At 45.1% G+C, this 18520-nt stretch overlaps 1 protein-coding gene and 1 pseudogene across 1 annotated transcript in view; one reads left to right on the top strand and one right to left on the bottom strand.

Moving 5' to 3' along the window:
- PRKD2 (protein kinase D2) overlaps window positions 1-18520 on the bottom strand; it is a 3293129-nt gene that overhangs the window by 2562072 nt on the left and 712537 nt on the right. The window lies entirely within an intron of this gene.
- LOC122802103 lies at window positions 3283-3412 on the top strand (annotated as a pseudogene).

Below are 18520 nucleotides of genomic sequence, written 5' to 3' on the forward strand. Positions count from 1 at the left end.
TTGCTGACCATTCCATTTCTTCTGGTATTGTGATGATACTGTTGTTTTTAATGAATTAAGATGCTTCCTCATACTTGCTGAATGTCCTCATGTCATTTGAATAGAAAATTCTGATTTAGACAAATTGGGCTTTTATTTTGTTTGAGAAGTTTCACTAATGGCCAGGTTTTTTCCCTTAATTCTAATACTCTTGCAGAGTAGTCATTGTCAAATCTTATTTGATTTTGTTTCTATAAGGGACTTTTTCTCCAAGCTGATTTTAGAATAAGTTCTTTGTCCAGACATGACAAGAATTTTACCACAATTGATCTTGGAGGAGCTCTGGGTGAAGAAGATATAGGTTTTCCTATAGCTCAGTGCGCTCTCTCTATACCATTTGAAATTCCCTCCTTTAGGTCTAATACTTTAGGTAACCAGGAATTTAAGAAAGATATAATGTCTTCACCTTCAGATTTCTCTGGGAGACCAAAAATTCTTATATTTGTTCTCCTTTCCCAGTTCTCCAGATCATCTAATTTGTTGAATAACCAGTTATTTTGATGAAGTAGAAATTCAGTCCGATTTTCTTCTTCAAGTCTTTCTTCTATATCATTCAATGCAGTTTCCACGTCCAGTATTTTGGTTTGTTGTTGCTGCAAGATTTCCTTGAGAACATCTGTTTGTTTTTGAAAGTTTTCTTTTGAGATTTTCTAAATTGTCTGTAAATCTATTCATTTTCAAAGATAGTTCCTGTAGTGTAGATGACATCAGTTGGATTTCCTTCTTCAGTAAAGTTTCAGAGTGAGAATTCTTTGAAATGGCCATTTCCAAACAGTTGAAATACCCTCCAGATTATTTTGACAGGAAAATCTCTTCAGAATTTCTTCAAATTTGGTGAGTTTGGAGTTTCTTTATAAGGTTCTTCTATTTCTATTTGACAAAATTGATTTTTCCTTGTCTTCTAGTACAGTTTTGTGGAGCTCAAAAAAGATGCTGCTATCAGTTGGTCATCTAGGCTCTGCCACCAACATTCCAAATTCTTGAAGCTACTTATACCTCATGGGGAAAAAGACAAGAAAATCATGAACTCAGTACAGTTCAATCATCAAACCAAATGTACACCTTTTCTCTCTTCTAAGTGAGAACATTCAAGCCTAGTCAAATTTCCTTAACATTACAATCAGCAACAGCCAAGTCAATGTCACTCTGACAATAAATGTCACCGTATAGCAATATTTAACATTTGAATAATGAAGTAGCATTGCCATTTCAAAAAAAAAAACATAAAATGTAATGAACAGTGTGCAGTGCCAACAATTCCTTTTCATTTAGGAAAGATGCTAGAACTGTTACAATCATGCTTCCGCCTAAGTGACTGAAAAGCCACAAACTCTATACATCAATCCTCCACTACTGAAAGGAAAGCCAAGTCATCTAGTCAAATCCACACTATGGAATGTAGAAACCATTTATCACAGTGTGCTTTCAGCTAATGTGGACTAACTGAATAATTTATCTTTACTTTTTGGATTAGCATTATTTGTGGATTGTGTATTTATCAATCCTTCATTACAGATTCTCCAAACCTGAAAATGCCAACTTTGCTGCATACCTCTAGCCAAGAAGCAATCACTGTTTATGGCAAAAAATACAGTCTCCATGGGACTCGATAACGTCCCTGGCTGTATCCTACATGAAATCAGGCATGAGCTCTCAGCTCCATTAGATACCCTATTCAACCAAAGCCTGAGCACCGGCTTCATCCCAGCTGAATGAAGGACAGCCACTATAATCCCTCTACACAAAGGTGGAGCATTCACTGACCCAGGCAATTATAGGCCCATCAGCCTAACTAGATTGATATGCAAGGCCATGGAACGCATTATCATGGACCTTATAAACAAGGACACTGGCAATCTCGAAGCGCCTGACCCCACACAGTTTGGTTTTGTCAAAGAGAGATCATGTCTGTTAAACTTGGTTGACTTCTTCGAAACAGTCACCAAAGCCATGGATGAGGGAAAGATGCCAAAACCTCTGACACTATTCCCCACTCGGGTATACTAGATAAACTATCCCAGCTAGGCATCAACCAGTATATTACCAGATGGGTATCTAACTGGCTCACTGATAGAACCCACTCAGTCAAAGTGGGGGAAGCCACCTCTGGTAGTTGACCGGTAACAAGCTGTGTACTCCAAGGATCAGTCTTAGGCCTCTACTGTTTGGGATATACTTTTCTGAGGTACAAGCCAAAACCAGTGGTCTGTGTCTAACCAAGTTTGCAGATGACAGCAAGCTCAGTGCTGTCTTAAATTCCCCTAGTGATGTGAACATCCCCCAAGAGGGCCTTACCCAAACTAATGACTGGTGCCAGAAGCATGGCCTCAAACTGAATGCCAAGAAATGCATCATTATCCCCTTTGGGGAAAATGTCATCTCCACTAATTATGACAAACAACAGCATACTAAACATGCAATCAGTCGTAAGGGACTTGGGCACCCAGATTGATAGCAACCTGACTTTTGACCACCACGTTACCTCTGTTGCACGGAAGGCTTTCTACATGTCCCACCTCATAAATAAGGATATTTCATCCAGGAACAAGGAGGTCATAACATCCCTGTACTCCTCCCTTATCAAACCCATTATCGAGTACAATGCCCCCTTCCTTGCCAAGCACATGCAGCAGTTGGAGAGACCACAAAGGTTCCTGACCAGGAGAATCCAGGGTCTCAAAAACCTATCCTATAAAGATAGGTTAAAAGCCCTGTCCCTCTACTCAGTCTCATACAGATTGCTCAGAGGTGATTTGTGCTTGGCATACAAGGCCATTTCAGACCCAGCCTTGATGGAGTTGCTGCATATCCACAAGACAAACTCCACTCACCCAACCCACATGCAAGGCCTAAACCTGGTCTGTGACATTAATAAAACTTGTTGCTGAGATAGATTTGTGTCCCAAAGACTCCTCCATGTGTGGAATAGACTCACTCTCCATGTCAAGCAGAGTACTTCTCTAGCCCTCTTTAAGAGTAACCTGGACGACTGGATGTGAAACAGAAAATACACTTATGGGATCCCACTTGTGTCCCTGCTGGACAGGGGAAACAGGTGCTGACTCTGACGGAACATGGGTAAAATTCTTGGCTAGGCTTATAAGGTCCTCCGGGCCAATAGCCTAGTATCATCATTGAAAAGCAAGCACCGACTAGACAACCCAACCAGCATGCCTACTGTAAATCAATAATATAGAAAAAGTCCCAATACGGAAGTATGATTTGAGTGGCTAAACTTTCTATATCGCTTCTTGGCCTTTTGGCTAAGATCAACTGTAGTATCTGTTCTTATCAGCTTAATATCCAATATGTCCCTTACCTGAGGAACTAAGGGTTTTGCATCCAGGAAGAAAGAGGTCACTGTCTACCTCTACTCTTCCCTCATTAGGCCAGTCATAGAGTACAATGCCCCATTTGCCATGTACCTCACTAGACACCTGCAACAACTGGAGAGGCTGCAAAAGTACCTCACAGAGAGGATCCTAGGCCTTAAGTATTTGTCCTACATGGACTCAAAAAAACTCCCAACTACTCTCTGTCTCATATCGCCTACTTAGATGCGACCTCTACTTGACTTATAAAACCATGTCTGACCCAGCTGGACAGACTCAAAAAAAACTCCCATCTACTCTCTGTCTCATATCGCCTACTTAGATGCGACCTCTACTTGACTTACAAAGCCATGTCTGATCCAGCTCTTGTTAGAAATGCTGCACCTAAAGAAATCCCAATCCCTCTGCACCAAACGCTCTAGAGACCTCAACCTCATTACTACAATTAACAGAACATGCTGGAGGGACAGGTTCATAACCCAGAGTCTGCCCATGCTATGGAAAATACTTCCCATACATGTCAAGCAGAGCACCTCACTGGCCCTCTTCAAGAGAAATCTTGATGAGTGGATGGGAAATTGAAAATTCACCCCAGGGATCACTCCAGTGGCTTTACTCGACAGAAGCACTGGGAACTAAGGTCGGGTGGCACAATGCCAGGGTAATCTGATGGGCTAGGCTTGTAAAGGCTCCAGGGCCATTAGCCTAGTACACACCCATGAACCTACTGATATATACTGATGAACAAAGAAAAATACTAGAAAAATCAGGTACATTCTTGCAAAACTTAAGAATCAGAAAAGTACAGTTGTGTACACTTACCATGAATGTAGATGTTAAGAGTGTATTCACTGTTGCAGTCATTGCATTTGGGTAATCCTGCTGGCAGGTTGCCCTCAGTCAGCCTGAATTCCAAAGTCCTGGGTCCTGCGTCGGCTGCTGTCACCCCTTCCCTGACGTCAGGTCGTCAGGGGTATAAAAGATGCGGCTGACACCATTTTCTTTAGTTGTTCTTGCCGCAGATGTCAGGTGCCCCCTAAAAGGGTAGCCAAAGTTTTTATATATATATAAATACATGCACCAATATAAACTTTACCTTCATCTACAAGCAAATACACCACATTGGTTGTATAAATCAGAGAAGGAAACTTTTAGTTATGTACTCACCATAACTTCAGATGTTTGGGATCCATCTCGCCTACATTCTGACTGATGGGTTCGGAGCCAATCCCTCGGCTCCGACTCGGCACGCTTATGCCAAAGAGCGAAGTCTCTTATTGGCTGAGCTTACTATATCCCAGGATGCACCACTACCAGTCCCCCAGATCTAGTTTGTCCGCATACATGCACACATGCACGCTCTGATTATATAACATCGTCAGATGAACAAGATAAAAACAGTAGAACTCAAACCGCTCAATCTCTTCTGATCTCCAAGGCAGGGGAAGGAGGGTGGGTATTAGAATGTAGGCGAGATGGATCCCAAACATCTGAAGTTATGGTGAGTACATAACTAAAAGATGTTATGTGATCCTATCTCGCCTACATTCTGACTGATGGGACAGCGTCCCTAGCACCTGAATCCTGGGTGGCTCACTGGAAAACACTCCTGAGTACCGTGGAACCAAATGATGCTCGCCCTTTAGATGCCACATCCAATTTATAGTGGGAAATGAAAGTGTGCGGATTGGACCAAGTAGCCGCAGCACAAATCTCCGATATAGCGAGCTTGGAATGAAAAGCTATAGAAGTAGCCATAGCTCTGGTAGAGTGAGCTTTGATAGATGTTGTAAGTTGCTTATTCGAAGAAGAATAAGCCTGAGTTGTGCAATCTCTAATCCATTTGGAGATAGTAGCTTTTGTGATGGTTTTACCCAATTTATTGTCTGAGAAGGACACAAACAACTGGTCTGACTTACGAAGTTGCTGAGTCCTGTCTAAATAGAAGCGCAATTGCCTGTGAACATCCAATTTATGGAGAGTGTATTCTGCTTCATTGGAGAATTTCGGGAAGAAAACTGGTAGCTCTAGAGACTGTTGGAGACAGAGATTAGAACAGACCTTAGGGACAAAGGATGGATTAGGCCTGAGTGATACTCTATCCTTGTGGAAAATCAAGTACGGTGGTTTAATAGACAGGGCTTGAAGCTCTGAAACTCTTCTTGCAGAAGTAATTGCAACTAAGAAGGCAGTTTTCCAAGACAGATATTTTAACTCACATGTAGCAGCCGGTTCGAAAGGGGAAGATGTCAATGCACGAAGCACTAAATCTAGATCCCACGGAGGCGCAGGATGAAAAACTGGGGGTCTTAATAGACCCGCACCTTTAATGAAAGTTTTGCATAGTCTGCTGCTCATCAATGGAGGATCCATGGACTCGTGAAATTTAGAGATAGCCGCTAGTTGGACTTTAATAGTAGAGACAGAAGATCCTTGATTAAACAGGGATGTTAAGAATTTCAAAACCTCTGGGATAGGAGCAGTGATAGGGTCTAAGCCCCTGAGTTGAGCCCAGATAGCAAACCTCTTCCACTTACTGAGGTACAATTTCTTAGTGGTGGGTTTGTGGGCAAGATAAAATGTGAATAACTTCCGGGTCTAATGTGTGACTTCTGACTAAAGTCGGAAGTGGAGGAACCAAGCTGTCAACTTCAAGGAGTGAAGGGACTGGTGCTGTTGTCCCGACTGATGAATTAACAGGTCCGGAATTAGGTCTAAAGTCCACGGATCGTCCATCGCATGTTTCTTCAGGTAAGGAAACCATACCTGACGAGGCCAGTATGGGGCAATCAGTATCATTGGACCCCAATTGAGAAGCTTTTGAATGACTTTGGAGAGAAGTGGAATCGGGGGAAAGGCATAAAGTAGCCCTGTTGGCCAAGGTTGTGCTAGAGCATCCATAGCTGGTACTCCCTGATGTGGAGTCAAGGAGAAGAACCTTTGCACTTGGTGTTTAGTGGAGTTGCAAATAGGTCGCAGCACGGTGTCCCCCATCTCCGGAAAACCTGATCTGCTACTGTTTTGTTTAAGGACCACTCGTGAGGAGAGAGAATTGTCCTGCTTAATCTGTCTGCCAGTATATTCGATTTCCCCGGAATGTGGGTCGCTACCAAGAAACGGCTGGTAGCTACCGCCCATTCCCACACCCTCATGGCCTCTCTGCAAAGGGGGTAAGATCTGGTCCCTCCTTGCTTGTTTAGGTACCAGACCACCGACATGTTGTCTGTGTGGATGGCGATTATGCCCTGAGGGAGAAACCTGTGTAAGGCCTGTAGGGATAGAAGTACCACCCTCATCTCCAATACATTGATGTGGAGAAGAGTTTCGTCTGGAAGCCAGGATCCCTGAACTAACCTGCCCAGACAATGCCCCCCCCACCCTGTCTGGGAGGCATCTGTCGTCAGGGTGACCACTGGAGAGGGAATAAGAAAAGGACTTCCTTGATTTAGATTGGATGTCTGAAGCCACCAGCGAAGGTCCCGTTTGCATGTTTCTGTAATCATGATGGGATGATTGAGGGGAAGGTCCTGAAAGGACCATTGAGTTGACAATAGCCACTGAAGAATCCTCATGTGCAATCTTGCCAGAGGAACTAAAAGAACTGTGGCAGACATTGAACCTAAAACTTGTAGAACCATCCTGGCTGGGGCTTTGGATCTTGAAATCAGAGCTTGAACTTGGCCCTGTAAAGTTTGGATCCTTTCGGTAGGAAGAAAAACGCGCATCAATTTTGTGTCTATCTCTGCTCCTATGAACCTTATGCGCTGAGAGGGCAGCAAGACAGACTTTGACCAATTGAATGTAATCCCCAGGGTAGCACCCAGGGAGATGGTGGCTTTGAGGTTGTCCATTAGTAGATGCCTGGTGGTGGCAGTCAGGAGCCAGTCGTCCAGATAGGGGAACACTTGGAATCCAAGACTTCTCAGGTGAGCCGTCACTACTGCCAAACACTTGAACACCCTGGGGGCTGTGGTGAGACCAAAGGGCAGTGCACAAAATTGGTAATGACTGACTCCCAAGCTGAAGCGCAGATACCTCCTGGACGCCTGATGTATCGGTATGTGATAATAGGCGTCCTTGAGGTCTATGGAGCACATCCAAACATCCTTCTCCAACAATGGGAGAATGGATTGTAACGTGACCATTCGGAATTTGGATTTCGTGACGGATTGGTTCAGTCTGCTGAGATCCAATATTGGTCTCAGGTCCCCTGTCTTTTTTGGCACTAAAAAGAACCTGGAGTAATTTCCGGATCCGATCTGGTCTGTGGGGACCGGTTGGATGACTCCTTTTTCTAGTAGCTTTAAAGCTTCTGCGGCTGCAATTTCCCTTTGACTGGGTGGTGGGTCCGGGATTTTTTTGGACGGTGGGGGTGAGTATGTGAATGGGATGGTGTAACCTCCGGCAATGATCTGAAGCACCCATCTGTCCTGAGTGATTGACTCCCAGGCTTTTAGGTGCTTGGCAAAACGACACCCGACTGGCTCCGGAGCAGCACAGCCGGGCAATCCCTCATGATGTGTGGGAGGCTGAAGAGCCACGAAAGGACTTGGTCTCCAGAATTGCGGGGCCCTCTGCCGCCTCTGGGACGGCGTCTCCCAGAAAAATTTCCCCGTCCTCTGCCTCTGGAAGGGGAATCTTCCTGCTGTTGGGGAAAAACTTACGTGATTTACGGAACCACATCTTCGCCCCTCCTTTAGCCTTGGGATAAGGCCGAAAGGAGTGGAATAACGGGCACCTACGGCAGATAAAGTTTTTCCCTCTTGCTCACAGCGGTAAGGGTGTCTTTAACCTTAGGTCCAAACAAAGAGGACCCATCAAAGGGAGCGCGGCGAAGGAAGACTTGAAGGCCTCCAAGAACTGACACAAGCGGAGCCAGGCTTGTCTCCGTGAGCCACGCCTGTGCCTGCCGCTCTACCCGCCTTCGGCCGCATAGGAAATGAGCCTCATGGACGAGTTAGAAATTGACGTAAGGATAGCCAACTGAGAGCTAACCGACTGGGCTAGCTGTTCAGGTAGGTTACCCGAGAGGGAATCTGACAGCTCCTTGACCAGATCCCTCTGAAGCCTGGTAAAATGTGCCAAATAATTCAGAGACCTTAAAGTAAAGGCCGCTGAAGTCAGGGTGCTTCCTGCACCTGTCCATGCTCCTAGACTCCTTATTAGGAGGATGGACGGACGCTGAAGCCTCTGCCACGTCCTGTTGTGTAGCAGATGCCACCACCATGGCATCTACAGCCACGCCTTTAGTGAGGAACTCCTTCTCGGGTGGGGCAGACAAAAATTTATTAGGACGAGAAGGGACTGGTTCCACGGTATGTGGATGTTCCCACGCCTTCGACAAACTAAATCCAGAAGCTCAAGGGCGGAGACACCCAGGAGGCGGAGGGCTGAGCCCCAAAGGCCTTGAGGAGCACTGACTCATCAGCAGAGGGGTTTGGATATCCAGCCGCCTCGTTGTTTGAGGATCTCTAAGATGTCTGCAAATGAGACATCATCCGAGGACGACTGGGGACCCCTCTGCATCATCAAGATCAGTGTCCGATGTAATAGACTCGGGGGAGTCCACATGCTTCCTCTTGCACGATCTCTTCCTTGGGGGTTCCTCAAGACAACTCGAAGAACCCTCAGGAGGAGGGGAACCCCAATGGGCGTAACCTCAGGCCCAGGGGCTCCGCTGCCTACGGACAGGGGAACTGCCAAAGACCCAGTCTCCACACCCAGGGAAGGTGCCGGTAAAGCCGGAGAGATGGCCGAAGAAGACTTGGCCAAGGCACTCCTCATAGCTCTGAAAGCCGGACCCCCAGAATCCTGGAAGTGTCCGGTCCCCGGAGCCATGATAGCCGACGGAAGTCCCGCAGCCGAAGCACCGAGAGGGGGGCTCGGAACCGAAAGCATAGGTCCCGAAACATCACCCCCGGGTCCAGCCGAAGAAGTCCGTGTACCAAACTCGGACCCGAAGGCCCGGGTTGGAGTAAGGGTCGGAGCCGACCCTAAGATCTACACCGGCTCCAACAGCACCTGCTCCGACGGAGCCGAAGCGGTCGGAGGAGGAATAGCAATGGGATGGGCCTGGGCTATCGGCTCCGAAGCCAACTGGGTCGGAGCCGAAACAAATTTTTGGAAGACTGGGGACTGGAACAGTCTTTGGAGCACCCTGTCTATATCTGAATCCGACATCCTCGAAGACCGAGAGGATACTGAACGGGTTCGAGATGGCCTCTCCAACGGCCCCAAAGGGCTAGGGGACCGGCTCCGAGGCGACCCGATGACTATCGGCGCCGAAGGAATACCCACACTAGATTCCATCGGTGCCGAGGTGGACTTCGGCGCCGAGGAGGAAGTGTCTGAGCGGGCAACCCTTGTCGGCTCCGAGACCAGTGGAGCCGACAAAGGTGACCTGCCTCTCGATGCCCCAGCCATCGGCTCCAAAACCAGAGGAGTCGAGACTGGTGGCATCGAGGCAGACCGTTCCGCCCTCGGCTCCGAAGTCCTTGGAGCCGAAGGAGAAGCCTGCCTATGTCTTTTGGCGGTCGGATCCGACGGACTGGTCGGAGCCGACGCCCTTTTCCCCTTGAGGAAAAAGCGTGACACACACTGCATGACTCCTGTAAGTGTTTTGCACCCAAACAATACACACAGAGCGAGTGATCGTCTGTGATAGACATTTTGAAATTGCATTTGGTGCATTTTTTAAAGCCCGAAGGCCTAGGATTTTGAGACATTATGGCAAAAAATCAGTAACCTTGACAGAAAAATACACTTACTTTCTGTTTACTAATAGGTTTACAGTTATCGCTTAGGTAAAGAAAGCGTCACAAAATACTAAGGGTACTTTGAAACCCTGTAAGGTTTTAGAAGGGTTGAATGACCGGGAAGGCCGTAAGATGAAGGAGGCCCAAACCAAACTCAACCCAATCACACAACAAAGTCTTTTTACAAACTCCAAACACACACAAAAGTGAAGAATAGCCGTTAAAACAGCTTTTTATGACAAGAACAGCAAAATTCTGACAGAAAAAAGTTAGTAAATTTACTACTCAGCTCAGCCAGCTCGAGACCACGTCTTCGCAGATTAGCGGCAAACGAGATCTGGGGGACTGGTAGTGGTGCATCCTGGGATATAGTAAGCTCAGCCAATAAGAGACTTCACTCTTTGGCATAAGCGTGCCGAGTCGGAGCCGAGGGATCGGCTCCGAACCCATCAGTCAGACTGTAGGCGAGATAGGATCACATAACATCATAGGTTCCATCAGAAGAAAGGAGGATGGCGGGTGTGTAACCTGGACTGCAACAGTGAATACACTCGAACATCTACATTTATGGTAAGTGTACACAACTGTATTATGTTCTTCATGTTTCACTGTTACAGTCATTACATTTGGGTAGAGTCCCAAAACTATGGATGGGAGGCTGGTTCTAAACAGCATTAGGAATGGCTATGAGGCCCTGCAGAACTGCAGTGGCAAAGCTTGCCCTGGATTTAGAGTAGAGTGGCAGATGATAGTGCTTTGTAAAAGGTATGCACTGAACTCCAAGTAGCAGCCTCTAAAATGTCCTTGGTTGGTACTCCCCTGAAAAAGGCTGCTGAAGTGGCTGCAGCTCTGGTTGAATGTGGCCTAATGCCCTTAGGCACTGGCTTGCCATGGTGTAAGTAGCAGAAATGAATGCAATGGCCTATCCACTTTGAAATAGTCTGCTTTGAGATAGCCTTTCCTTGTGATCTTGCAGCATATGCCACTAGTAATTGCTCTTTCTGAAAACTTTGGTTCTGTCCAAGTAGAATCTAAGCTGTCTGTGTACGTCCAAAGAATGCAGAATTCTCTCCCCCTTGTTCTGTGGATTTGGATAAAAAGTTGGCAGATGAATAGTTTGGTTAAGAGCCACACTGGACACCACCTTGGGCATAAATGTTGGGTTTTCCTCAGAGAGACCCTATCTGGATAAAAAATGATAAAAGGTTCCACAGCCATGAGTGCCTGTAGCTCTGAAACTCGTCTTGCAGAAGTTATTGCTAGGAGCAGAGATGTTTTCCAAGATAAAAACTTTATATCAGCAGTAGCAGCCAGCTCAAAAAGAGGCAGGTTGAGTTTTTCCAAGACATAGTTGAGGTCCCATGCAGGCATTGGTGATCTCCTTGGAGGTCTTACATTTTTGGCTCCTCTGAGGTACTGTTTTAACAAGGGATGAGGAAAGATTGGTGGCTCTGTATTGTAATGAGCTGAAATAGCAGAGGCATGCATTTTAATAGATGAAAAAGATAGGCCTTTGTCCAGCATCTCAATTAAGTATTGCAAAATCTGAGGAATATTTGGCACAGCTGTATCAGTTCCTTGTGCCTGGTTCCAAGCACAGAATCTCTTCCATTTTCCAGCATAAGATTGTCAAGTACTCGGCCTTCTGGCCTCCAAAATGACATCCATCACAGCTTTACTGAGAGGTGTGTTTGTATGAGTACATTATCCACCATGCTGCTAGGTTTAAAGTCCTGAGTTGGCTGTGCAGGATCTGATTGTTTTGCTGGGACAGTAGATGAGGTATTTGAGGTAAAGTCCAAGCTGGGCATTGAGACAAGTTCTTTAGGATTGGAAACCAGTACTGGCAGGGCCACTCTGGGGCAATCAGTATAATTTTTGGCTTCTCCTGTTTGACCTTTAGGAGTACATTGGGTAGGAGACGCAGTGGGGGAAAGGCATATACTGATAGTTTTTTCCAGCTGAAAGATAGGACGCCCACTTTCCATGCTTGTCTGTGATAAGTCCGAGTGCAGAATCTTTTTAGTTGGTAGTTGTGAGGGGAGGCAAATAGATCTATGTCCGGGCATCCCCATTTCCTTGTTATCATGCTGAAGACTTGTGGATCCAGCTGCCACTCGTGGGGATCCATGAGGTTTCTGCTTAGTTCGCCTGCCAGAGTATTTTTCCTTCCTGGCAGGAATTGTGCCTGCAGATGTACTTGGTAAGTTAATGTTGTGTCCCACAAGGTCATGGCTAGTCTGCAAAGGGGGTAAGAATGTGTGCCCCCCTGCTTGTTTATATACCACATGACTGTAGTGTTGTCTGTCTTTATCAGTAGTTGTCCCGGATGACGTAGGTCCTTGAAGGCTGTCAGGGCATTCTGAACAGCTAGCATGTCTTTTTGATTGATATGTAGATGCATTTGGGTTGAGGATCATGTGCCCTGAATGCATCTTCCTGCCATGTGGGCCCCCCAGGTAGAATCTGATGCATCCGTTGTTAGTGTCTGCCTGGCTGGGGGTAATGTGAATGGCTGTCCCTTGTTTTGGTGACAAGCCTTTGCCCACCATCGAAACTCCTGTTGTAGGCAGGGAATAAGGGTAATCATTGTTTCCAGGCTGTGGCAATGTTGAGTTCAAACACTTTTTAGGTACCATTGAAGTTTCCTCATATGCAGTCTTGCATATGGAATTAGTAGGATGCCATGAAGCCCAAAGCCTGCAGAATTTTTCTTGCAGATAACTGGGCCTTTGTTGCCAACATTTTGAAATAGGTAGTCAGTTGCCTTTGTTTGTCTGACGTAAGATAAGCCATCTGGGCAGTTGTATTTAAGCTTGCACCCAGGAATATTATCTCTTGAAAGTGTACTAGTTTTGATTTCTTTTCGTTGACTGTGTACCCTAGGCATGTTAGAAGTCTTTTCACAAATGCCAGATGCTGTAGAAGAATGTCCTTGTTCTCTGCTTGAATTAGACAGTCATCCAAGTAAGGATATATTTGTATTCCTCTTTATCTGCAGAATGCAATTACTGGTGCCAGGCACTTTGTAAAGACCCTGGGTGCAGTAGATAAGCCAAAGGGCAGTGCAGAAAATTGGTAATGCATTGAGCCAGCCTTGAATCTGAGGTATATTCTGCATAACTGCCTGACTGGGACATGCAGGTATGCCTCTTTTAGGTCTAGAGTCACCAGCCAATCGTTCTTGCCCAGCATGGGCAGAAGCTGCTGCAAAGTCATCATCTTGAATTTTGGTATATCCAGGAATGTGTTCAGAATAGATAGGTCCAGTACTGGCCTCCAGGCCTTGTCCCCTTTCTGGGTATCAAGAACAGTCTTGAGTAAAATCCTTGTCCCTGCTCTTGCTCTGGTACTTGTTGAATGGCCCCCATGTCCATGAGGGATGAGACTTGTTTTTGTGACTCTGCCCATTGACTTTTTGGCAGATCTGGCCAGCCGTTTGCCTTTGGCAGGGTATGGAAATGGAACTTGTACCCTTGTGACATGATATTTAGAACCCACTTGTCCTGGGTTATAATGTGCCAATTTTGAGAAAAAAGTGCTAATTTTCCCCCTAAGGGTGCTGTCAGGAGATAAGTGCTTGGTGTATGTAGGGGGAAGTCATTGGGACTGTTTCCTGTATGGTTGTGATTTGTCTTCTCCAACTTTGGAGGTAGAAGCACCCCATTGCTTTGACCTGTAGGAACCTTGTGCCTGGGATCTGCCTCTAGGGCATCTGGATCTGCCCCTTTGAGGTCTATCTGACACAGGAAAGGACCAATTCTTTGTAGGCCAGTGTCTACTAAACCTAGGTGGCTGTACCTTTAAAAAATCTTTGACAGTTTGCATAGATTTAGCTTTGTCCTCCATTTTCTTTAACACCTCATCTGCCTTAACACCAAAGTATCATGCTGTAAAGGTGCATCTAATAATTTAACTTTGACATGATCAGGCAGATTTTGTTCCTTTAACCAAGCGTGCCTCCTAATTACAGAACCCATAACTGCGGCCCTGCAGAAGGCCTCCAAAGAATCAAAACCACCTTGCAAGGTATACTTTCCAACTTGTTCAGCTGCATGCAATAAATCCTGCATTTCCTTGTTTTCTGCACATTCAGAGTTTAACAACATTTTCTGTTTAAGCAATGCCATGACATGTTGCTGATATTTGAGCATATGAAACTGACAGTTTAAGGCCCTTATAGCTAAGGTAGCAGATGTGTAAACTTTTTTTTCCCCATCTATCCAGTGCCCTAGAATCTCTGTCAGAGGGGGTAGGGTTTTTTGCAGTGGAAGCCTTTTCTGGGTCTGCAGCAGGGTTTTTAAAAAGGAATTTATGACAGTCAGGAACCCTGTAATATCTGTCAAGCTTAACAGGAGCTGGAGGTAAGGAGTCAGGGGTAAGACTAGACTCCGAAAACACATCATCTACAATATCTAACACAGGTGGAATGGCTAGTGGCCAGTGTTGCGGTAGTAAAAGGAAATCTCTGAGCCTCTTTTTAGATTCTGAAAAATCTTGGCTCTCCCAGTGGGAATGCTCCCTGATGGTATGTAAGGTTTCCCCAAAAGAATAGTCCTCTGGAGGAGAAGCTGAAGGTATAGATTCTTCAGCATCAGAATCCTCATGGGGCGAAGAGAATATTCCTGATCAGAAGAGGAACCAGAAGAAATAGAAACCTGATCTGAAGATTCATAGTCAAGTCTCTTGCCTACGCCTCTTATCAGGAGGGGGATGGGAACCCCTGATCAAGGTAATTAAGTCTTCCGCCATTTTGAGCATCTGTTTTTTGGGCATAGAGGCCTGTCCACGTGGCTCTTGAGTTTGTTTCTTTGTTTTAGAAGGTGCTTTAGTCTTTGCCTTTGAAGCTGAGGTTGGTTTAATGTAAAGATGTTTAGGTCTGAATACACCCTCAGAAGCCAGTGCATGCTCAGCGGCTCCGGACCCATCTGAAGGAATAGTATCCGAGGCTCCAATACCTTGAGTTTCCAGTGGCATGGCTGACTCCACGTGGGAGTCAGTAGCGGCCTGCGACTCTAAAGTAGTGGGCATCAGGGGCTGCGAAAGCGCCTCACTGAGAACCGGCGACTGGCTTAGGAGAAGCTTCGTCGTCGGTTTTGGGCCTCGGTTGTCTCTCTCTCTCTCCTTTTCTTTATATTTTTTGTGAACTCCGGTAGTCGGATGGCTATCCGACAACATTTCTGGATAATTAAACCTGCGTCCAAAATAGTTTAAAGCAAAATCATACCGACATTTAATAATGTGTTGGTTAAATCTAGCAAAAAACAGACAACCAGAAACATTGTGATCAGGGCCTAGGCAAGGAATACAGTAAGAATGAAAGTCCTTATGAGTTATTTGCTTTCCACAAGAAATACAATTATTTACTTTTTCTGACATCGGTCTGGAGCAAGAAAAAAGTTTCCCCAATGGGGTACTTAGCTTTATTGAAGACTTTGGATCTGAAACTCTAACACGAAAATCTCAGGAGTCGGCCGACCGGCACTTGCGAACTGCTTCTGCTTCGGGAACCGTGCGGCAAGAAAGACTAAAGAAAATGGCGTCGGCCACATCTTTTATACCCCTGACAACCTGACGTCAGGGATGGGGTGACAGCCGCCGATGCAGGACCCAGGACTTTGGAATTCAGGCCTACTGAGGGCAACCTGCCAGCAGGATTACCCAAATGTAATGACTGCAACAGTGAAACACGAAGAACATCTTACTTGATTTTCCTTGTATTCCTGCACTATCCCTTGCAAAATCTCATCAGTTAAAATATTCTCTCTTCATTGCTTCTCCTGTACTATACTGATGTATTGCGTAAGTGTGGGACTGTTTGTCCCCATCAGTAAACAAGGAATAATGTGAAGGATGTAGAAACAATACAGAGCAATTATACAAAGACATTATTTAAGAAAGGGAAGCAATTTTTTTCTTAAATAATGTAATGTGTGTAGGTATATTGGACTTTTACCTGTGGTTGACTTTGGTTGATCTCTTAGGCTTCATGGATTATTGCTTAATTATTCTGTTTCCTTATCACTGAGGCCCCCCCACCCCACACACACACATATGCACAGAATTCCTGTCTGACCGGCCTGCTCATTCACTTAGAAGGCAAAAGCCTTTTGACTCATTCTTCCTTCCAAAGGGTGAAGTGCAAACTACAGAACTGCTGCTGCCATCTTTTTTTTATTGCTGAGTTATAAAAAGTGTTCTATTTAAGCCTTATTCCATGCAGCATTTCACATACAACGTGGTCCTCTGCACCCTGCATCACCTATTACAAACTTATTTGGCGCAATGACAGCACCTCTGTCTAAGAAATACAGTTGCCATTATCCTTCACTGCCATCAAATATGTAAATTATTTGCAACAATATGAACTCTCTATTTGCATTACAAAATTTTTTCATCATTACTAGCTCTTTCATACAGGTCACAAAGTGTTACCCATCAAAGGTCTGTTAATACAGACTAAAAATCTGTGTTCTGGTCTTAGCACGGGCTTTAATAAAAGTAGCTGCTCTCTGTGCCATGGTATAGGGAAGGACAAACCTCCTGTACATCTTACTAAACAGTCTCAGTGTCCCCACCTACTCAGAACCCTAAAGAGACAGGTACTGATGCCACGACCCCTGTCAGTACTGACCACTTCATCATACTGCTGCTCCTCAGCACTTAGCAATCCACTTTCCAAGCAGGACTTTTACTTATGTGATATGTCTTAATGTGCAAAGTTTCCTATTTCAGTGTTCACTGTCATTTGAATACATTACCTTAATATAACGCGAGGAATCTAAGATTCATACTGACTGTTCTCTGTATGTTGACATCATTTTTGATTTCATGACTTTCCAATAAATTCTCCTGACGTACTTCTGAATTATCTATCACTTTATATGTCCACATTAAATCTGTGTACGAGGTTGTCCAGCAGTAAATCTTACCTTTCTAAACTATAATGCGTTCCCCCTCAGTGTCATCTTCTATTCAAGTGATATCTGTCCTGCTGCTTATCTGGTGAGGTCTACCCCTGTCACACACAGTCCCAGCTGATAATATACTTCAGATTTTCTACTACAGAAAGCAATGCATAGACAAAGTATGACACAGTGACATTTATATTTGCTCCAGATGAATTCTTAATTAATTTAGAGTGCCATATATTGTACTGCTGACTGCTGGCTCACACAAAGGATGACGGCTATGAGCGGTTAATGAGCTGCTTCCTGTAGTCAAGGGTTTGGTTCCCTCAGACTCCATTTGCCTAGTGTGCACCTCGGTGTAAGCCACTTAAGACTACTCCTAGGCTGATTTTGAAAAAGGTCTATGTGGATTAGTTCATAGGTTGGTACTAGGCTATCAGCCCTAGGGCCTATACAAGCCTAGCCATAACAATTCCCTGACTATTTCTTCCCACAGTATTTACCTCCCTGGACCCCTGTCTAGCAGGGTGACTGATGTGATTCCCAGGGTGAATTTCCTGTCATCCATCTTGGCCTTTACTGTCTGGGCTAAGGGACATTTTAGTATCACAGTTCATTTAAAGACAAACCTGTCTGAATTACTTTACAATTGCATACAAACTATGTGAAACAAAAGAAAAAGTACAGTTGTGTACACTTACCATAAATGTAGATGTTCAAGTGTATTCACTTTTGCAGTCATTACATTTGGGTTATCTGCTTGCAGAAGCCCTCAGTCAGCCAGATTAACAAAGTCTTGGGTCCTACGTCGGTTGCTGTCCCTTCTGCCATGACGTCAGGGGTATAAAACATGCAACAGACGCCATTACATCAGTTTTTCTTGCCCCAGATGTCAGGTGCCCCCCCTAATGGGAAGCAAATAAATCTATAAATAAAACACTACACCTGCAACAAAAAAGCAAATACTATACTCTAAAAGCTTTTTGGTGTAAGTGAGAGTAGAGGTATAGCCAAAAGAAGAAAGGGGGCTGAAGGGAGGGTAACCAGGACTGCAACAGTGAATACACTCAAACATCTACATTTATGGTAACTGTACACAACTGTACTATGTTCTTCATGTTTCACTATTGCAGTCCTTACATTTGGGTAGATTCCCAAAGCTAAGGTTGGGAGGAGGAATTTAAATAGAATTAGGACCAGCTATAAGGCCCTGCAAGACTGCAGTGGCAAAACCAGCTCTGGATTTAGAGAAAATTGGCAAATGATAATGCTTGGTGAAAGTATGTACAGAACTCCAGGTAGCAGCTTCTAGGATGTCCCTAGTATGGACGCCCCTGAGAAAGGCTGAAGAGGTAGACGCAGCCCTGGTTGAATGGGTCTGATGCCCTGTGGGACAGGTTTTCCATGGTGCTTACAGTATTAATGAATGCAGTGGCCTATCCATTTTGAAATGGTTTGTTTTGAAATAGCTTCCCCCTCTGTC

This window comes from Protopterus annectens, chromosome 1.part0 (genome assembly GCF_019279795.1).
Source record: "Protopterus annectens isolate FY-2018-M chromosome 1.part0, PAN1.0, whole genome shotgun sequence".
NCBI lineage: Eukaryota > Metazoa > Chordata > Ceratodontiformes > Protopteridae > Protopterus > Protopterus annectens.